Raw genomic sequence first — 22,737 nt, 5'->3', positions numbered from 1 at the left:
AGTCCAAAGACATGCAGGTTAGGTGCATTGGCGATTCTAAATTGTCCCTGGTGTGTGCTTGGTGTGTGTGTGTGTGTCCTGCAGTGGGCTGGCGCCCTGCCCGGGGTTTGTTTCCTGCCTTGCACCCTGTATTGGCTGGGATTGGCTCCAGCAGACACCCGTGACCCTGTAGTTAGGACAGTGGATCTCAATCTGTGTGTGTGTGTGTGGGGGGGAGCTAGGGGGGGCACGAAGTAACAAAAAGGGGGGCGCGAAGATGTTGAAAAAAGAAAACAAGAATCAAAATGTGAAAAATACATCTATTGAAACCAAAACAAATTAACTTAAACTACATTTTGATACTAGAAAAATAAACATAGAGTTAGATAAATGTTAGATAAAGTTAAGTAGGTATAAAAAAATATGCATCTATGATATATCATTAATTAAAAAGGAACAAATTGGTATTAGTGGGCTCCTTTCAAAAAAACCTTAGGGGGGCGCGATTAAAACTGTTATGAAAACTCGGGTCGCAGATACTTAAAGGTTGAGAAACGCTGAGTTAGGATATAGCGGGTTGGATAATGGATGAATGGATGGATGATCAAACAGTTACTCCGTACTTGAGTAGTAATACTTTTTTACTCTTACTTGAGTCATTTTTTTGGATGACTACTTTTTACTTCTACTTAAGTAATGTTATTTTGAAGTAACGCTACTCTTACTTGAGTACAATTTTTGGCTACTCTACCCACCTCTGTTCTTATAATGAGACTACCTAATTACCGGTTGAAATATTTTCCCATAATGCACAGTTTTTCCTGCAGTTAGATCAGGCCCATATCGGATTACATTCCTACCTCACATGATCCATCTCCAAGGTTCGTTTGGTATCACAGTGATACCAGCTTTTCTGAAGGATCTCGGTACAGTTGCTTAGGTCAACAAGATAGTGCGAACTAAACAAAACCGGGTTACAAGGGGAATTGATCCTGAGTTTGGGGAAAACTGATCCAAATGAACTAGGTGAGAAAACGCCTTGGGAGTTTCTTCAAAGAGTATCCACTGAAAGATATTATGTGTCCAACAATCGCTGTCGTATTTATGAGGTCACATTCAGTGATGTAATTTGTACTGACTGCACAGGAAGAAACAGTGATAAGAGGACTGGAGTTAAGGGTCAGGAGATGAAACGAGAAAAGGAAGCTAAGGATGAAGCCAGTAAGTAAGACAAAGTAGTGATTTATTCAGAGCCCAAAGTGCGAAGCAGAAAGGACGTAGCACTTAGAGGATCTGATAAAAACGTTTTAAAACCTGGCAGGATCTAATCAATAACATTTTAGAATAAGCTTTTATATTCCGGAAAAGGATTCTCATCCTTTTTACTACTCTTGAAGTTTTAGTCTTCCTCTCTTTCTCTTTGATGGGGGGGTTGAATTGAATTTACTCTTGTTAAGTTTGACTTGTTGTTATGGAATGTTACTTACTTTTAATAAATCCAATAAAAAAAATGAAAGTTGGGGGCCAGGAAGTTGACTTGTGTTTATTTAATCAAGGCAAAGTTAGGAAGGCAAAATGAGTCAAAACCAACAGTTCTGAATATCCATAGGAACGAAAAATCCAACAAGAGATCTCTGTGCAAGAAAAGGCTCTCACTTTAATAAAAGGATAGGCTTCTGTCTGTCTATGCAGTTGCTACGCCTCCAATATGCATTGCATTTGTCATTCCAACAGATGGCACATAACAAACAGAAACACTGCTTTCACTAGCCCCATACTAAATGACATATACCAGAGACATATGGATTGTATTTGTAATTTCAAAAGATAGTGAATTACAAATATTTATAGTAATAAGTTGAATTACTACAGATGTTTGTGGTGTGCCATCTTTTGGAATGCATTTTATTACAAGAAATGTTAATGCTGAAGTTTGTACTGATTATTTAGATTTGAACCCATCTTGGATGGGTTAGCACAGCTAGTCTCCTTAATAAAAAGGACACACATATTGTGTGTCTGGTTGCTAAGTCTCTGTCATTCTAACAGATGGTGCATCACAAGTATTTGTATTAATACAGGCAGTCCCCGGGTTATGTACAAGATTGGGACTGTAGGTTTGTTCTTAAGTTGAATTTGTAAGTTGGAACAGGTACATTATTTTAATAAATGCTATTGTTGACCCGACTGTAACCAAGTGCTCTACCAATAAATGATGGAGTCACCTCTCTCTGACCTTTTTATTATTTCTACTTTATTTTCCATGGTGATGGTTTTTATCTTCTTTACTGTATCACCAGCACTTGCATCAGATTTGTGTTTCTGAGACATTGTTGAAGGGTGAAGACAAAAGGTTAAGATGAGCTCTTCTGCACAGCACTGCACACGCTATCACAGCAGGATGGCACCCCTCGTCAGCACATCTGGCATACTGAATGAGAGACAACTTCCTGCTATGTACATAACAGTACAAGAGAATGAATGGGGGCGGCGAGGGGCGCCCACCACCGCCCCCATTCAACAGGCAGCCACCCGAGGCACACTACAATGCTACCCCCTGCTGGCTCATTCACCCTCACTGGCCTCCGTTCAGCCACAACCGGGTCACCGCTTGCAGCATCACCAGCTGGCCACCGAGAACAAACGGGCCAGCGATTCGAGGGACACTGCAAGGCTGTGTGGCGGGAGGGCACTGAAACAACTCCCTCCGCCCCATTCAGCCTCCGTACTGCACATGAGCGCTACCACGCACCCAGCCGCCCTCTGAGAATGAATGGGGTGCGGCCCCCACCGCCCCATTCATCAACCGGAGCCACCCGAGGGACACTACACTGCGCGAGCAGCGAAACTGCCCCCCGACCAGCGTCCGTCCAGCCACCGCTTGCAGCATCCCCAGCCCGAAGATGACGGAGCGACAGTTACTGAGGAGCCTGCGTTGCGTCCCCCAGACAAATGAAGGAGCAGCTGCAGCCCCGTTCGTAAGTCGTATGTCGGATGTCCGTAACTTGGGGACTACCTGTAATAATATTATTAATAATAATAATAATCTTTATATTTTATAGAGAGCTTTTTCTCACTTTTGGGAAGCCACTTTAATCACCACTAATGTGTAGCATCCATCTGGACGATGTGACAGCAGTCATTTTTGTGCCAGTACACTCACCACACATTAGCTTTTAGGTGGTGAAATGGTGAGAGAGAGAGAAAGCCAAAAAGAGAAAGAGGGTGATTAGGGGGCCAGAATGACAATTTAGCCTGGACATTGGGGTACACCCTGCTGTTTTTGAAGGTGTCTTTTATTAACACAGAGAATCAGGACCCCAGATTTACATCTCATCTGACGGATGGTGCCATTTTTACAGCACAGTGTCCCCATCATTGCACCGGGGCATTGGGATCTACATACAGAACACAGAGAAAGCACCAACACCTCTTCCAGCAGCAACCCAAGCTTATTCCTAGATGGTCTCCCATCTCCAAATCCTGGCTTGGCCTGAAGATGCTTAGCTTCAGGTGCATGTGGTATGGCCGCTGCATTACATGTGTCATTCCAACAGATGGCACATTAAAAACATTAACGCTGCTTGCTACAATCCCACTGTTCCTCCACTCTTCTGGTATTCCCAGCTGTTCACAGATCTTCTGCATGAGATCCCACAACACATTGTCAATGGGTGGACACTAGGTAGCACTATTGCCCCTTTAAATCCAACAGACAAGACGGTTAAAAGCAAAAAGAAGATCTTTTATTGTTCTACCTTCTATAAATAGTGCCGTCAAGCACCTCCTCCACAATAAACAATTAAATCAATTACATCATCCTGTCCTCCACACCTCCCAGCAAGCTCTGTCCTACTCCTCCCGACTCTGGCTCTCCAGCAGTCCTTTATATAGTCCTTGACCACGGAAGTGCTTCTGTCTTTCTGTCCACGTGACTTGCCATGTGGGAAACTTGTTGTTTCTTCAGCCCAGAAGTACTTTTTGAGCTTCTGTCCCCATGACTTTGGAGTACTTCTGAGCTATGCGGACAGTAAAAAACTCCCAGGTTTCCCTGCAGCGTCTCCTGGTGGCACCCATGGTACCCAGCAGGGCTCCAGATCCCAGGGTGCTGCAGGAATCCGGGGCAACACTATGCTGCAGGGAAGTCGCCATCTAGCATCCTGACCGGGTTGAGCTGCCGGCGATCCATCATCAACATCTACTTCATCTTCCCTTAAACTTTTCCACACTTCAGCTGGTATTCCATCCAGTCCTGTTACCTTTACATTCTTCATTTTTTTCAGTAAAATTGAAAGCTATTCTTCTTCTTCTTCTTTCAGATGCTCCTGTTAGGGGTTGCTACAGCGGATCATCTTCTTCCATATCTTTCTGTCCTCATCATCTTGTTCTGTCACACCCATCACCTGCATGTCCTCTCTCACCACATCCATAAACCTTCACTTAGGCCTTCCTCTTTTCCTCTAACCTAGCAGCTCTATCCTTAACATCCTTCTCCCAATATACTCAGCATCTCTCCTCTGCACATGTCCAAACCAACGCAATCTCACCTCTCTGATTTTGTCTCCCAACCGTCCAACCTGAGCTCACCCTCCAATGTCCTCATTTCTAATCCTGTCCATCCTCGTCACACACAATGCAAATCTTATCATCTTTAACTCTTCTACCTCCAGCTCTGTCTCCTGCTTTCTGGTCAGTGCCACCATCTCCAACCCATATAACACAGCTGGTCTCACTGCCGTCCTGTAGACCTTCCCTTTCACTCTTGCTGATACCCGTCTGTCACAAATCACTCCTGACACTCTTCTCCACCCACTCCACCCTGTCTGCACTCTCTTCTCTTCCACAATCCCCATTACTCTGTACTGTTGATCCCAAGTATTTAAACTCATCCACCTTCACCAACTCTACTCCTTGCATCCTCACCATTCCAATGACCTCCCTCTCATTCACACACATGTATTCTGTCTTGGTGGTCCTACTGACCTTCATTCCTCTCCTCTCATATCTCCACCTCTCCAGGGTCTCCTCAACCTGCTCCCTACTCTCACTACAGATCACAATATCATCAGCAAACATCATAGTCCACAGGGACTCCTGTCTAATCTCGTCTGTCAACCTGTCCATCACCATTGCAAATAAGAAAGGGCTCAGAGCCGATCCCTGATGTAATCCCACCTCCGTCACTCCGCAGACCTCACCACAGTCACACTTCCCTCGTACATATCCTGTACAACTCTTATGTACTTCTCTGCCACTCCCGACTTCCTCATATAATACCACAGCTCCTCTCTGGCACTCTGTCATAAGCTTTCTCCAGGTCTACAAAGACGCAATGCAACTCCTTCTGGCTTTCTCTAAACTTCTCCATCATCATCCTCTGAGCAAACATCACATCTGTGGTACTCTTTCTTGGCATGAAATCATACTGCTGCTCACTGATCATCACCTCACTTCTTAACTGAACTTCCACTACACTTTCCCATAACTTCATGCTGTGGCTCATCAGTTTATTCCCTTGTAGTTACTGCAGTCCTGCACATCCCCCTTATTCTTAAATATCAGCACCAGTACACTTCTTCTCCACTCCTCAAGCATCCTCTCACTTTTCAAGATTCTATTAAACAATCTGATTAAAAACTCCACTGCCATCTCTCCTAAACACCTCTATGCTTCCACAGGTATGTCATCTGGACCAACGGCCTTTCCATTTTTCATCCTCTTCATTGCTGTCCTTACTTGCTAATCCATTGCACTTCCTGATTTACTATCTCCACATCATCCAACCTCTTCTCTCTCTCGTTCTCTTCATTCATCAACCTCTCAAAGTACTCTTTCCATCTTCTCAAACACACTCTCCTCGCTTGTGAGTTTGTTTCCATCTTTATCCTTTATCATCCTAACCTGCTGTACATCTTTCCCAGCTCAGTCCCTCTGTCTAGCCCACCGGTCCTTTTCTCCCTTCTTAGTGTCCAGCCTCTCATACAATTCATCCTACGCCTTTTCTTTAGCCTTCGCCACCTCTCTCTTCACCTTGCACCTTATCTCCTTGTACTCTTGTCTACTTTCTGCATCTCTCTGACTATCCCACTTCTTCTTTGCCATCCTCTTCCTCTGTATACTCTCCTGTATTTCCTCATTTCACCACCAGGTTTCCTTTTCCTCGTTCCTCTGTCCAGATGTCACGCCAAGCACCCTTCCTGCTGTCACCCTTACTACATCTGCTGTAGTTCCCCAACTGTCTGGTAATTCTTCACTGCCACCCAGTGCCTGTCTCACCTCCTCCCTAAACTCAGCCTTGCAGTCTTCCTTTTTCAACTTCCACCATTTGATCCTTGGCTCTGCCCTCACTCTCTTTCTCTTCTTGATCTCCAGCGTCATCCTACAGACCACCATCCTATGCAGATTAACTACACTTTCCCCTGCCACCACTTTGCAGTCTTCAATCTCCTTCAGATCAACTCTTCTGCATAGGATGTAATCTACCTCTGTGCATCTTCCTCCACTCTTGTAAGCCACCCCATGTTCCTCCCTCTTCTTAAAATACGTATTCACCAAAACCATGTCCATCCTTTTGGCAAAATCCACTGTCCTCTGACCTTCTTCATTCCTCTCCTTGACACCATACCTACCATCACCTCCTTGTCTCCTCTGTTCCCTTCACCAACATTCCCATTGAAAAATATATAATTAGAAGTGACATCACGGCAGGGACAAAACAGGGTCAGCCCATGAGTGCCCCCTTTATTCTACAGTCACCAGAACATAAAAAGATCCAAGCAGACAATCAGTGGGCTCAGAATTTGAACCCCGGGTTGTGCTAAGCCTTTTGTTTTAAAGAAGAGAGCTAATTCTGATTAACCAGTTGAAAGGAAAACCCACGGAGGTTTACGCACTCAAGAGAAAGTGAACTCACATTTCTTTATCCCCAAACTGACATATTAGTCCTGAAAGTCTTTGAGGGTGACTTTTTTATGGACATGTTCTCAGCATTATTAAGAATCGTCCAAAATTTCATAACTATAATTCAGACTTCCAAACACGATAACGAGAGGTGCTCTCTGTCAACCGAAGATAAGTACGGGCCGCGCCGTCTCCCGAGTGTGCTCTCCATTAAGGAGGCTGGACAAGTCCCAGGCAGAGCTGAATGCTTCAGCTGATAAAAAGACAGAGAAGGCCGACTCGCCCGCACCCGCTGATAAATCTTCTCTCCGTCGTAATCAGAATCTATTTAGTGTATATCAGTCTTAATGTATCTGCAGACCACACACAGCGCAAGTGAACTGGCAACGCGGGCAGACAAATTTACTGCCGGTAATAAATAAACAGGAAGGTTAGTGAGATTGCTGCTCTGCTGGAAAACAAATGTTTCTGAAGTCCTTTAGCACTTAACTGAATTAGAACAGTGTACTGTGCCGCTGCCATAACATGTGGAAAAATAATACGAATAATATTAGAGTGTGTTAAGAGAGGCCGTCGCCTAACAGCGTCAGCCAACGTCTGACATTCCCAATCAAAAACTCCAGTGTGCGGGCTGACGCTCTTATTAAGTTTTCATTTAACAAAAGAGAACAAAAATGCAGTTCCTAATAAAGCCCTTCCACGTCTTCATTACGGCGACCTCTTCTTTAACTTTTTTACTTTATGTACAATAAAACAAGACAATACTGAAACACCGCTTGGATATTAAGCTCATGCATTTTCATTCTTTCTATTCATTTATTACCAAATGTGCCTAATCCACTTCAGGGCTGAAGGACGGGTGCCTGTCCTCACAGTCTTAGATGGGATGCTGGTCTGCGGTCTGTGAAAGACGTCAGGGTGAACTCCAATTCTCCATTTCAGCCTTGAGAATGTATGGACTGTCATCCCGGCCAGGTAAAACCCTGCTCCCTGTTTAAGCTAGGAGGCTGGTAGGGAATGCCAGCATGGATGGACTGGCATCCTGGTCCAAATGAACTCTGTTCTTCTCTGTCTCAGCCAGGAGGATGACATGGCATGCCAGCATGGATGGACTAGAGTTCCAGCCTGGGAATAAACCCAGTACCTTTTCCCAGCCAGGAGAATGGCATTGCATACAGACTGGCATCCCACCCAGGATGAACCCTGTTCCCTGTCTCAGTCAGGAGGATGCCATGGTATGCCAGCAGGGATGGACTGGCATCCTGATACAAATTAACTCCATTCTTCTCTGACTCAGCCAGGAGGATGGCATGGCATGCCAGCATGGAGGGACAAGAGTTCCAGCCTGAGGAAAGCCCAGTACCCTGTCCAAGGCAGGAGGCTGTCATGGAATTCCAGCATATATGGACTGGCATCCCGGCTGTGATGATCCCTGGTCCCTGTCCCAGCCAGGAGGATGGCATGGCATGCCAGCATGGAGGGACAAGAGTTCCAGCCTGAGGAAAACCTAGTACCCTGTCCCTGGCAGGAGGCTGGCATGGAATGCCACCATGGATGGACTGGCATCCCAGCCAGGATGAACCCTGTTCCCTGTCTCAGCCTGTAGGATGGCACAGCACACCAGCATGGATGGACTGGTATCCTGGTCTAAATGAACTCTGTTCTCTGTCTCAGCCAGGAGGATGGCATGGATGGATTAGAGTTCCAGCCTGGGAAAAAAACAGTACCCTGTCCAAAGCAGGAGGCTGGCATGGAACACCAGCATAGATGGACTGGCATCCCTGCTGGAATGATCCCTGTTCCCTGTTTTAGCCAGGAGGCTGACATTGAATACCAGCATGGATGGACTATTGTAGAGTCCCAGCCTGGGAAAAACCCAGTACCCTTTTCCCAGCCAGGAGGATGGCATGGCATGCCATGGATGAACTGGCATCCTGGCCCAAATGAACTCCCTTCTGTTTATCTGTCAGGAGGATGGCATGGCATGTTAGCATGGATGGACTAGAGTCCCAGCCTGAGAAAAACCCATTAACCTGTCCCAGGCAGGAGGCTGGCATGGACGGACAGGGGTCCCAGCCAGAATGAACCATGTTTCCTGCCTCAGCCATTAAGACAGACTGGTGTCCCTGCCCAGGTAAACTCTGTTCCATGTCTCAGCCAGGTGGATGGCAGGTCATTACAGCATGGATGGACTGGTGTCCCAGCCAGGATGAACCCTGATCTCTGTGTTACTCTAGCAATGATGGAGTTGGAAATCGACCAGGATGAACACCACTCCCTGTTTCAATGAAGAAGCTGATGGATGGACTGGCATTCAGGCAGGGTTGGACAGAAGACTTTTACTAGGCTAGGAGTCCAGTATAATCGAAGGAGTGGGGGGAGACAGTCTTTCAAGGCAATATGCTCCTCCAATTGTGCTAGATGGCAGCACTCTTGGACCAGTCTCCTATTATATATACCTGCAAGGCATACTGGGAATTGTAGTCCAATTGAGCAGCCCTGCTTGGTTGGATGGGTGATGTCAGGAGGAACTGCAGGGAAATGTTTCCTTCAGTCAATGTCCCATACTAGAAGTACTCCCAGGTCCAGGTTAAAAAGAGATGCCCTCCACCTCAATTTTGGGAGTTTGGAGTTGGGAGAAGGAGGACAAGGTGGAAGAATGGAAGGAAAGAAAAGGGAAGGATTATATATTGTATTGTATTGTGCTGTGCTAGACTGACTTAAAGAAGTCTGTCAAGGTGCTTTGGCTAATAGCACTACTTTATTTGAACTCAAGACTGTGGTGCTTCAGTTGTGTCTTTGGTTTAGGGGCTTTGAAGTGCTCCCTGGTGACCTCAAGTCAGGAAAATATGAATTGGAAATGGAAATTGTTGACTTTATTTAACATATTTGAAAAGAAGATGTTCATGCAAACAGTACCAAGAGGCAAATGTGACCTACTGGATTAAGTGAAACCTCAAATTGACATGGCATCTTCATTCTCGTCATCTAAATGATCAAAAATGGAGATTTGGCATGTGGAAAAAAATGTCAGTCCACCCCTCCATTTATCACCGCCTCAAATCCATCAAATTTGAATAAGATGTTCCAGGTTTGGAGACTGGTAATATATATATATATATATTATAACAGAAAGGGAGGATAACGATAAAGAGTTGGGGTGTCAAAATGGCCACCATATATTTGGATGCAGCCAAATTTCAAAGACACATAATTATTGCAGAGTTGTCTCTAGAGATGCAAGGTCAAAATAGAAATGTCTCAACATGGTTAAGCTTCTGGTTTTGGGCCCTTCTGACAGGAAGAGGCGGGTCCAGGTGATCAGACACTAGAAGTGACATCAGTGGTGTTCTAGACATCAGTCAACCAGTCTGCAGAGGGAGGAAGAGAGATTGGCATTAGGACACAGCGCCCACCCTTGGAGCGGCAGTAGAATTGCAGTCACTAGGGCCCTTCAGCTGTCCCATATGTGCACACACGTGCCAATATACAGGGTGTCCATAAAGTCCGTGTGCAATTTTAAATAGTTGTAACTTTGTAAGTATACGCGATAGAAAGAATTTGTAAAAAGGATTAGAAAGCTTGATGTATCTAGTATTTTTTTAGTTTTATTTTTGCCGTATTTGAGGAACTGAAAATCCACATGAGGCTGTTGAACATGAAAGAGATTCTCCCAAAGTTAATGTGTGTACTATGTATGCGGTGTATATTGTGTTAGACAGTGGCGGACCGTGCATTTCACACCTAGGCCTTCAGTAGTGCTCCGTCTTAATCAACCCGTCCCTCAAAAACTAATTTATGGTTATAAAAACCATCTTAATATGCAGAAATACAGTATAAAGAGCCGTTGCATCACAGATAGATAACTCCTGTAGCCACAATAAATGCCTTTATTGAACAGACAAACCAGGGGTGAATAAGTTTCTTTCTACTGCAGCTACAGCCCGCGACACACATAAAAAACATCAATAATAACTCATAAACTTGCAATATTATTTAGGAAAATCACAACATTTTACTCACCAAAAATTTGGATTATTTGTAAACAAAATCCATCCTCCTCTCTTTCCTCAAAAACAGTTCAATTACTCTGTCATACAGATTATCCGTGCGCTTCAGTTCCATCACGAAGTCCCTTTCTATCGCCGTCAAAGCTAATGTTGAAAGTCGAACCTGCCCTGTCGTATTTCTGGCATAAGTTTTATTTCACTTTTGACATTTATTTTGTGTTAGAGCAGGGGTTCCCAAACTTTTCAGCTCACGACCCCCAAAATAACCGTGCCAGTGACTCGTGACCCCCACTATCCTCGGAAGTGGTTAAAATATATAAATGTTGCGCGCAACGGTGCACATGCGCCAATAGGCCTATCCAAACATGAGCATGACAACACGAAAGAACACAATGGTCTAACAACCATATCATTTTTTTTAATAGTAATTTACTCATTTGTTTAATTTCAACAAAATATCCTACCCAAACAAGAGTATGACAACAAAAAAGAACATAACGCTCTAACAACCATATAACTTTTTAAAAAATTGTTATTTAATCATTCGTTTAATTTCAACAAAACACCTCACCTAATGAGATGGGTGGATTAATTAATTTCTAAAAAGTTTTAAAAAAGTATTTGATTTCTTGGGAATCATTTCGCGACCCCCCCCCCCCCAATGTCTCACGACCCCCTAGAGGGTCGCGACCCCTACTTTGGGAACCACTGTGTTAGAGGGCCTGCAGAACGGATTGTGAAGGCCTCCTGGTAGACTTCATTGACTTTGACCCTGCCTGGCAACAAATGATGGCTGAAATGTGATTGGTTAAATGCTTCAATACGAAAATACATGTCTGGAAGCAGCACAACCATCGGAAAAGCTATGAAAGGAAGCGGACAGACTATTTGGAATTATTTAATAAGTATTCATGGACAAAATATAATTAACATCAGTTTGTGATTCAGATATTTTTTTAGGCCAGCAGAGAAGGCCTTGCAGGCCCTGACGGCCCGCCACTGGTGTTGGACACGTGTGCATCAACTACTCAGATACGTGAGGTGGCGCCGTCTGTAACGTCTTCTGCTCTCTTGCCATTACGCACGAGGAGATCTGACTCCCCGAAGACTGACGGCCCCTTCCACCACGATCCGTATATAAGATTCTGCAACGCAAGTTTTGGACTTGCGTCTGTGGGGAAAGAAGATCATGCATGGAAGCCCTTGTTTCATTAGTTTTTATTTGGTCCACTGCATTAAATGCGGTTTACCATAATGTACCGCCGTTTTGGGCTTTACTCGTACTATATTTAAATCTGCATATAAATAAAACCAAAACAACTACTCTGTGCGTTTACAAACCCTTTCAAGTCATGACAGGAAAGGCCGTTCCCTTGAAAGATTCCCAAAGGATCTTCGCTTTGGATTCTCGTTTCTCGTGTTGTACATTTCGGGGTTTTCATCGAGAGGTTTGACTTTGACAAACTCAAGGTCTTTATTAATTTAATAAGCAGCTCTCATAATGCTCTCCTTTAGAAAAATAAATCCACTTAACATGTGTAATATGTATTCTTCATTAAAAACTACTAGCTATTCCTTTTGAAACCTCGGGAACTGTTATTAAATTTTTATTGTGCGAATTAAAATATAAGATTAAAGTGTAAGATCAAAGTGAAACTCGTATCCTCGATGCGAACAGAAATAATCCTTTGTGACGGCGCGCCGGCGTATCATTGACTATTGAGAAGGTGTGTTCGACATCGGGCCTCGGCGGCGCTTATTATCACCCGGTGATAGTTTACATAATGTCGCAGTCGTCAGCCATTTGAGAGATTAGCAGGACATTATCTCCTCACTTTCTTTCTCTCTCAGCACAAAGCCTTGCAAGTCTCGATTCTTTTGATCTGCCAATTCTTTTTCTTCTTTGAGATTGAAATGAAGGGCTGGCGCGGCACACAGTTAGATTTTTTTTTCCTCCTGCATAAAGGAACATTTGGCATTGTGTTGCACCGCTGTCCCTTGGGAGGACTTTAAGGGCCTAATCCCTTTAATAAAAGCATAAATTTGCTGCACTTCTGCTGGCCCGGCTGTATTTGTAAGTTTTTATGGGGCTTTGGTTTAATTAGAAAATGAGTTCATTATAAATTAAGGCCTGGATATGTTATAAAAGCACTCTTTAAACGCGTTATTTAATTTATTACGTGTAAAGAACCTGTTGTGGCAGAAGCACGCTGCTCAGTTTCCGGAAGGGAGCAAAATCCAGCTTTACTGTGTAACTAGTCATTAAGCCCGTTACAATAACGGGCGCTAGAACAGTAGTGCATAAACATTAGTAGGAACAGTCTATATTAAATGGCAAGGGACTTTGACCTCACTCTTTTTGTTGGTTGTATTTTTCTTTCTTTCAGCCTTTATTTTGTTGATGTTTACTTGCTGAGCTGATCGTTCTTCGTGGGCTGCCGCCGTGTATTGTGTGTCTTTAATTTTCAGTGACAGTAATACTGTCTTGTACGTCCGCTGGCTTGTACGTCCGTAATATACCTTTAATTTTCTCTGGCGGTAATACAGGCGTGCGCGTCGGTAATATGCCTTTAACTTCCTCTGACAGTAATACTGGCTTGTATGTGGCTGTAATATATGCCACTGTATTTTGTACCTTTAATTTTCTATCGCAGTACTACTGGTTTGTATTTCCATAAAACGCCTCTAACTTCCTCTGACAGTAATATCGCGCATCGCTCCGTGCCCCGCGCATGCTCACTTCACCAGAAGACACCCACACACAGGCACCTGGATGCACACAGGGATTTTATTAAAGAGGATGCCTACACGAACCCAAATCAAGTGAAATGAGCAATTAATAAATTCCGCGAGCTTACGTTTATTACAATTCTTATCACTTATGCAAAATACTCTCCTTCTTCTGGCTCTTCCCATCATTACCTAATGTCCATCGCCTGACCGAAATTACCATCATTACTTCATACCCTGTGCAGGTGTCCCAAACTTATTTATCAATCGATTCCCACCAGTAAGTCGGAATCAGGTGGACCCACACATTAGATACTGGGCTAGAGGTTGGGGCGATTGCACTCCTAAAATAATGACGCTGTTTCTTTTTCGGGCGGCACGGTGGCGCAGTGGGTAGCGCTGCTGCCTTGCAGTTGGGAGATCTGGGGACCTGGGTTTGCTTCCCGGGTCCTCCCTGCGTGGAGTTTGCATGTTCTCCCCGTGTCTGCGTGGGTTTCCTCCGGGCGCTCCGGTTTCCTCCCACAGTCCAAAGACATGCAGGATAGGTGGATTGGCGATTCTAAATTGACACTAGTGTGTGGGTGTGTTTGTGTGTGTCCTGCGGTGGGTTGGCACCCTGCCCAGGATTAGTTCCTGCCTTGTGCCCTGTGTTGGCTGGGATTGGCTCCAGCAGACCCCCGTGACCCTGTGTTCAGCGGGTTGGAAAATGGATGGATGGATGTTTCTTTTTCTAATTAGCTGCAATTTCCTTGACTTGTCAAATGGAAGTGAACAGCTGTAACCAGCAGGTGGCGCTAGCTCCCTTGTTGGAATAGGTTCTTTTATGATTGTGGCGTGTTACATAACCCAAAACTATACACATTCATATGAAAAAGTTTGGGAACCCCTCTCAGTCTGCATAATAATTGACTCTCCTTTCAACAATAACGATAACAGTGGTATGTCTTTCATTTCCTAGGAACATCTGAGTACTGCGGTGTTTTCCAAACAAAGATTTTTAGTGACGCAGTATTTAGTTGTATGAAATTAAATCAAATGTGAAAAACTGGCTGTGCACAAATGTGGGTCCCCTTGTCATTGTGCTGATTTGAATGCCTGTCACTGCTCAATGCTGATGACTTGGTGTGATGAACTCATTAAGCCTTGAACTTCATAGACAGGTTTGTCCATCATGAGATATAAAGGTATTTAAGGTGGTCAATTACAAGTTGTGCTTCCTTCCCTTTGACTCTCCTCTGAAGAGCGACAGCATGGGATCCTCAAAGCAACTCTCCAAAGATCTGAAAACAAAGATTGTTGAGTCTCCTGGTTTAGGGGAAGGCTACAAAAAGCCATCTCAGAGGTTTAAACTGTCAGTTTCAACTGTAAGGAATGGAATCAGGAAATGGAAGGCCACAGGCACAGTTGCTGTTAAACCCAGCAGGTCTGGCAGGCCAAGAAAAATCCAGGAGTGGCATATGGGCAGGATTGTGAGAATGGTGACAGACAACCCACAGATCACCTCCAAAGACCTGCAAGAACATCTTGCTGCAGATGCTGTGTCTGTACATCGTTCTACAATTCAGCACAATTTGCACAAAGAACATCTGTATGGCAGGGTGATGAGAAAGAAGCCCTTTCTGAACTCACGCCACAAACAGAGTCGCTTGTTGTATGCCAATGCTCATTTAGACAAGCCAGATTCATTATGGAACAAAGTGCTTTGGACTGATGAGACAAAAATGGAGTTATCTGGTCATAACAAAAAACGCTTTGCATGGCGGAAGAAGAACACCTCATTCCAAGAAAAACACCTGCTACCTACTGTCACATTTGGTGGAGGTTCCATCATGCTGTGGGGCTGTGTGGCTAGTTCAGGGACTGGGGCCCTTGTTAAAGTCAAGGGTCAGATGAATTCAACCCAATATTAACAAATTCTTCAGGATAATGTTCAAGCATCAGTCACAAAGTTGAAGTTACGCAGGGGTTGGATATTCCAACAAGATAATGACCCAAAACACAGTTTGAAATCTACAAAGGCATTCATGCAGAGAGAGAAGTTCAATGTTCTGGAATGGCCGTCACAGTCCCCTGACTTGAATATCATCGAAAATCTATGGGATGATTTGAAGCAGGCTGTCCATCAAATTGAACTGAACTGGAGAGATTTTGTATGAAGAATGGTCAGAAATACCTCCATCCAGAATCCAGACACTCATCACAGGCTATAGGAGGACAGCATCTAGAGGCTATTAGATTAGCAAAAGGAGGCTCAACTAAGTATTGATGCCATATCTCTGTTGGGGTGCCCACATTTATGCACCTATCTAATTTTGTTCATCCAATAAACTTAATGCACTGCTGAAATCCTACTGTTTCCATAAGGCATGTCAGATATTAAAAGGAAGTTGCTACTTTGAAAGCTCAGCGAATAAGAAACAAAAATCCAAAGAATTAAGAGGGGTTCCCAAACTTGTTCATATGACTGTATATATGAGATTAAAAGGTGATACCCCTCCCTTAGTGAGAAATCACATAGGAGAAACTACTTAGCTTTCTTTAATGACGGCTTACATGGTGTCATAAATAAACACCATAATGTTTGTATAATGTATCCTGGCTGCAAATGTAGCAATTTTTAAAGAGTTGTTGACAAGACCAGAGTCCAAAACAGAACTGATCACATATAGTAAAGATGGCGGATTTAAAGGTCCATTCAGGAAGTGACGTCATCTGTAGGGCTGGAACCAGAAGTGATGTCCTCAGGACCGGAAGTTACATCATCTCTGGGGCCGGACACAGAAGTTGTGTCATCGGGAGCAGAAGTGATGTCATCGAGGGTGCCTGAACCTGGTGGGATTTCCTGGGAATGGTCTGCAAGTAACTGAGAAAGACAGTCAAGTACACTCTGCCACCCCCCCTGTTCGGGGTTGGTATTACAACTACTCAGGCCCTTTAGCTGCCCCCTGCTCGCATGTGTGTGACAACAGCACAACAGACGAAGGAAGCCATGACAAGACCTTTGGGAGTGGGGGCCAGATGCGTAGACTCTGTCATTTTCATCGCTGCAATGGAAGGATTTTCCGGATTGGATGACGTTATCTCCCATCTGTCTGTCTGCTTCAAAGGTGTGCCGGGCAATGGTCCAAGGCTTTATACTCTTTCTTCATGTGCAGAGCCCTACTTAGGTGAATCATGCCATTCCCAAACAAGGCAAAGAGAGGATACAGATGTATGCTGACTTTGACAAACAATAATAGCACACAATGCCCACTTCACAGTTGTCTCTGTCTTGTCTTCTAATGCTTGCCTAGCAGTTCTAAATGACGAGCCCCTGTGTGCTAAATCTGGCTTTGTATCAGCTGGGCATGTTGTAGCGGGTGCCACATGTGCTGTTGTTCCATTGGCAGGGAAAGTGGACACTGTAAATACACCTTTAAGATGGTGTGTCCTGTGGTGGGCTGGCACCCTGCCCAGGATTTGTTCCTGCCTTGCGCCCTGTGTTGGCTGGGATTGGCTCCAGCAGACCACCGTGACCCTGTGTTAGGATGTAGTGGGTTGGAGAATGACTGACTGATATTCTTCATCCCTCAACTTCCAACAAGAGTGAAACCAGATGTTGTTTTCTCATCGTGATGATGTCTCACACTGCCACTTGGTGGAATCCTCCAGTATAGACAGTACACGGGCTGCACAGCAGCAGCATCCACAAGTGTATGCATCACAAAGCGTTAAGCATATCCGGGCCCTAAGACAGGTTGAAATCTAAATAATCAACGTGGACCTCAACATAGGTATATTCGGCATTAACGTTTGCAGTGTTTCATCTATTGCAGTATATTTTGTAATCTATGTAGTGATAAAATACAATGCATTTACAATACGCTTTATTTTTTGTATGGTACTCTTCACGAATTGCAAATGCAAAGCCCTCGGAACAATTCTCAGTTAAAATACAAGAACAGATGACACTAACCACTAAATAAAGAACTGGTACACATTTAAAATCAGATTTTTTAAAACACTCAAAGAATAAGGTAGACACTAATTTAATGTAAAAGGGAAAACAACAATGTCTGTTGGCACGTGGTGCACAGTTGGGACAGCTTAAAGGCTTGGGAGATGATAATTACTCACCAGAATTCAGGATGGCACAGTTTACTAACACCTTGTCTCTTCCTCCCACTGCACACCGGAAAATTGACAGCTTTACCATCCTTGTAATGCATGTAGTAATAAAATGCATTGCAATTGTCATTCTAACAGATGGTGCATCACAAACATTTGTAGTAATAAAATTAATTGCATTTGTCATTCCAATATATGGCACATCACAAACATTTGCAGTAATAAAATGAATTTCATTTGTCATTCCAACAGATGGTGCATCACACACATTTATAGTAATAAATAAATTACATTTGTCATTCCAACAAATGGTGCATCACACATATTTGTAGTAATAAAAAGCATTGCATGTGTCATCCAACAGATGGTCCATCACAAACATTTGTAGTAATAAAATGAATTGCATTTTTCACTCCAATACTGTATATGGCACATCACAAACTTTTGCAGTAATAAAATGAATTGCATTTGTCATTCCAACAGATGGTGCATCACACACATTTGTAGTGATAAATTAACTACATTTGTCATTCCAACGGATGGTGCATCACAAATATTTGTAGTAATAAAATGCATTGCAAGTGTCATTCCAACAGATGGTGCATCACAAACATTTGTTGTAATAAAATGAATTGCATTTGTCATTCCAACAAATGGTGCATCACACACATTTGTAGTAATAAATTAATTACATTTGTCATTCCAACAGATGGTACATCACAAACATTTATAGTAATAAAATGAATTGCATTTTTCATTCCAACAGATGGTACATCGCAAACATTTGTAGCAATAAAATGCATTGCATGTGTCACTCCAACAGATGGTACATCACAAACATTTGTTGTAATAAAATGAATTACATTTGTCATTCCAACAAATGGTGCATCACACACATTTGTAGTAATAAATTAATTACATTTGTCATTCCAACAGATGGTACATCACAAAAATTTGTAGTAATTAAATGAATTGCATTTTTCATTGCAACAGATGGCATATCACAAACATTTATAGTAATAAAAAGCATTGCATTTGTCATTCCAACAGATGGTACATCGCAAACATTTGTAGCAATAAAATGCATTGCATGTGTCACTCCAACAGATGGTGCATCACAAACATTTGTAGTAATAAAATGAATTGCATTTGTCATTGCAACAGATGGCACAAATATTAGCTCTGCTCTTAAAAATCCCATGCCAAATGACATATAATGGAGACACAGGAACTGGACAATCACATAGATACACAGACACACACACACACACACATTTGTTCTTTTATCAAGGTGGATAATATCATGCATAACAGGAAAATATAAAAAATATACTTAAAAACAGAAAAGAATTCTAATGCATCTAAATTCCTTCTTCATTCAGTAAAAAAAAATGAACATAACCAGTTTGTAAATCCTGGATTGGTATTAAAAAATGTCACGTGACGCTGGCATGTGTCACTAGCCACTAAATGGATGGCACTCAAGATGCCCCAAAACAAAGATGAGGCACAAGGTAGTTATAAAACAAACAATCAGATGTTTATTGCTGAAAAATTCACAATCCAGCATTTGCTGGTGAGAAAAACAAAAGATCAACAAGAAAAGGTAATGGTCAGCAAAAATAATATACTACAGTGATATGTTCTTCATTGATTAATAAATACAATATACTCCTAATAGATAATCCGGCCAAAAACAAAAACAGTCATCTCGGAAAAGAAGAAAAATTAAATATGTTAAATAAATCAAACTTTCAATATTTGCAGTTACTGGCAAGGACTCTGCAAAAGCAAATAGTCCAATTCTGCCAAATATGAAGAAAAAAAAATCAGATAATTGATTGAGTAGCCGTTTAACAGCCAAAAAAGCATATAGAAATATTTCAAACCAGTGCTGAAGCAGTCCCAAAAACTAGGGGGCAGCCTGGCGTAACGAGGCTGAAGTGACCCTTTAAAACAGACAACAGCACAGAAGAAATAAAAAAATAGAAAAAGAAACTTTTCAATTCACACAATAGCGCCACCTACTGTCTACTCACCACAGACAGCCCTGAACTAAAGGCCCAGGGGGCTTTTTAACTAACTACTTCTGCCCTGCCCGGTTCCCACAAGGTAACAGATGGGTACCACTCCAAAAATCAGGAGTGGTCTCCCCTCAACTTTCTCATACAGATATGAGGATGGATATTTGAGGAGTAAACCACAAGGCAATGGTTTATATTTCTATATTATGTACATTAAAGAGCCATCAACAACAAATTAAATCAAATGAATAATATATTGAACAATTATTATAAATGTAAAGTTGAATAAATTGGACTTTGCAGCAGCATGGATAAAAGGTAAAGTACCACTTCCGGGTAGCGGAAATAGCACATAAATGATTGAAATGTATGTTTTGTACCTAATACTTGTATGCAAAATTTGGTTGACCAGAGTGAGAGCGTACTCAAGTTATCGTGTTTACGCACACACACATGCACACACAGAGACAGACACACAGACATAGTTCCAAAAATGGAATTTTCAGTCTCAGGGAGTTCTAAATCGTCAAGATTCCTCAAAATCTCGAAATTAAGTTTTTGGGACACAGGGTGGTCTAAAACGTTGAGATTCATTAATATCTCAAAATCAAATTTTTGGACGATTACAATACTTTCCCTATGAGAAAGTAAATGGGACTCAGGGAGATCTAAAACGTTGAGAGTCATCAAAATCTCGAAATTGAATTTTTGGACAATTACAATACTTTCCCTACGAGAAAGTAAATGGGACTCAGGGAGATCTAAAACGTCGAGATTCATCAAAATCTCGAAATTGAATTTTTGGACAATTACAATACTTTCCCTACGAGAAAGTAAATGGGACTCAGGGAGATCTAAAACGTCGAGATTCATCAAAATCTCGAAATTGAATATTTGGACAATTACAATACTTTCCCTACGAGAAAGTAAATGGGACTCAGGGAGATCTAAAACATCGAGATTCATCAAAATCTCGAAATTGAATATTTGGACAATTACAATACTTTCCCTACGAGAAAGTAAATGGGACTCAGGGAGATCTAAAACATCGAGATTCATCAAAATCTCGAAATTGAATTTTTGGACAATTACAATATTTCCCTACGAAAAATTAAATAGGACTCAGGGAGGTCTAAAACAGCGAAATTCATCAAAATTTTGACATCAAATTTTTGAAAAATTCCAAATCTTTCCCCATACTTCATATACGAGAAAGTAAAAAAAAATCATATATGGGGAGCAGTGGTCACTGTCACTTCAGAAGGTCAAATTGAAATGCTAGAGAACTTTTTGCAGCCCCAACTGAAAGTAAATAGATGTGGTGGATGTCTGCTTTAAACAGGATGGAGCGACAGCTCATACGGTGCGGAGTTCCATGTAAGTTTTGCTGGTGATGTTTCCTGGGAAGTTGATCTCAGTGTGCGGTGATGTCGGGTGGCCTTCATGTTCATCTGATCTCACTCCGTGTGATTTCTTCTTCTCAAGTCGAAGGTTTACACACACTGACCTCCAAACCTTGAAGCCCTCAAGGACGCTATTCGCTATGAAATCACCACTATTCCCCTTGAAATGGCCGAACGAGTCATGCAAGCGTTCAGAAATCTCGAAGAGCGTATCGCTAATGATGGCCACCACCTTGAAGACCTCATTTTTAAAACACAGTGAAAACAATCTATTCTGTATACCCTTTCTTGTGTCATAATGAAATTTATTTTATCTTGTAGTGTTTTTGCAGAATAAAAGTTTCAAAAGTGGTACTTCTTTCTGGCTCACCCTGTATGTTTTATCTTCCTTGGTGAAAAGAAAACAGTCAGGTTTAGAAAATTGGCTGCTGTAATAATCACACAAAGAGACACTTACCTCTTTAATGACAGACGTGTGAACTCGTAGCCTTAAAAATGAGCCATTTGTGGGTCGACTGCTGAGGCTTCAGCGTAAATGAAAGGCCCTGGGTGATCAGTTTCATCTTAACCTTCAGCTAATTAACTTTTTGTGCTCGGAACTTAAGAGTTGTGAAGTGCAGTTCTCATTGAACATCGCAAGTCACAGGATGCCCTCTGGCCCCGTGGCACATTGTCTCTAAAAGTTCAGAGCCAGCTATGAATCGTGAGCCGCGGCTCGGCACGCATCCCAAAGGAGTGAGAATGTGACACAAACAGAAAAATGACGTGACCTTTGAGTATCACTTGTGTGGCGTAAAACGCTTCTGTTGTCAGGTCATCTTCAATGCATTTAAGGTAAATAAACATAAATACTCAGTAGCTCTGATGGGCACTGCTGTTTATGATAAAAGACAGGAGGCAGAGCTGGAAGGGGCAGAACTGAAGGTGCTCTGATTTTCACGCGGAGTAACGAGGGTAGACAGGATTAGGAATGAGTATGTCGGTGGGACAACACAGGGACGACAGCTTGGTGACTAAGAAGAAGAAAAAGAAAAGGAAGAAGAAGATATAGATCTGAAATGTACCATAAGAAAGTAAGAGAGGAAGATCTAAAAAGCGTAGGGTAATAGATTCACAGACAAAGAGAGGGGGCTGAAAGGCACAATATTACAGAATAAAGAGGCAAACTGACTGACTGTGTGATTACTGATAGACAGATAGAGAGATAAGTGCTACAAGAAAGCAAGAGAAAGAAGAGACGAGACAGAGAGAGATTAACATGACACTATATCATCTATCTATCTATCTATCTATCTATCTATCTATCTATCTATCTATCTATCTATCTATCTATCTATCTATTATATAGTGCTTTTGTTATCTATCTATCTATCTATCTATCTATCTATCTATCTATCTATCTATCTATCTATCTATCTATCTATCTATCTATCTATCTATCTATCTATCTATCTATCTATTATATAGTGCTTTTGTTATCTATCTATCTATCTATCTATCTATCTATCTATCTATCTATCTATCTATCTATCTATCTATCTATCTATCTATCTATCTATCTATCTATCTAGTGTATTTTCTAAT

This window comes from Erpetoichthys calabaricus, chromosome 11, assembly GCF_900747795.2.
Source record: "Erpetoichthys calabaricus chromosome 11, fErpCal1.3, whole genome shotgun sequence".
NCBI lineage: Eukaryota > Metazoa > Chordata > Cladistia > Polypteriformes > Polypteridae > Erpetoichthys > Erpetoichthys calabaricus.
The sequence above is the reverse complement of the archived record's forward strand: the minus strand, read 5'-3'. Positions refer to the sequence as shown.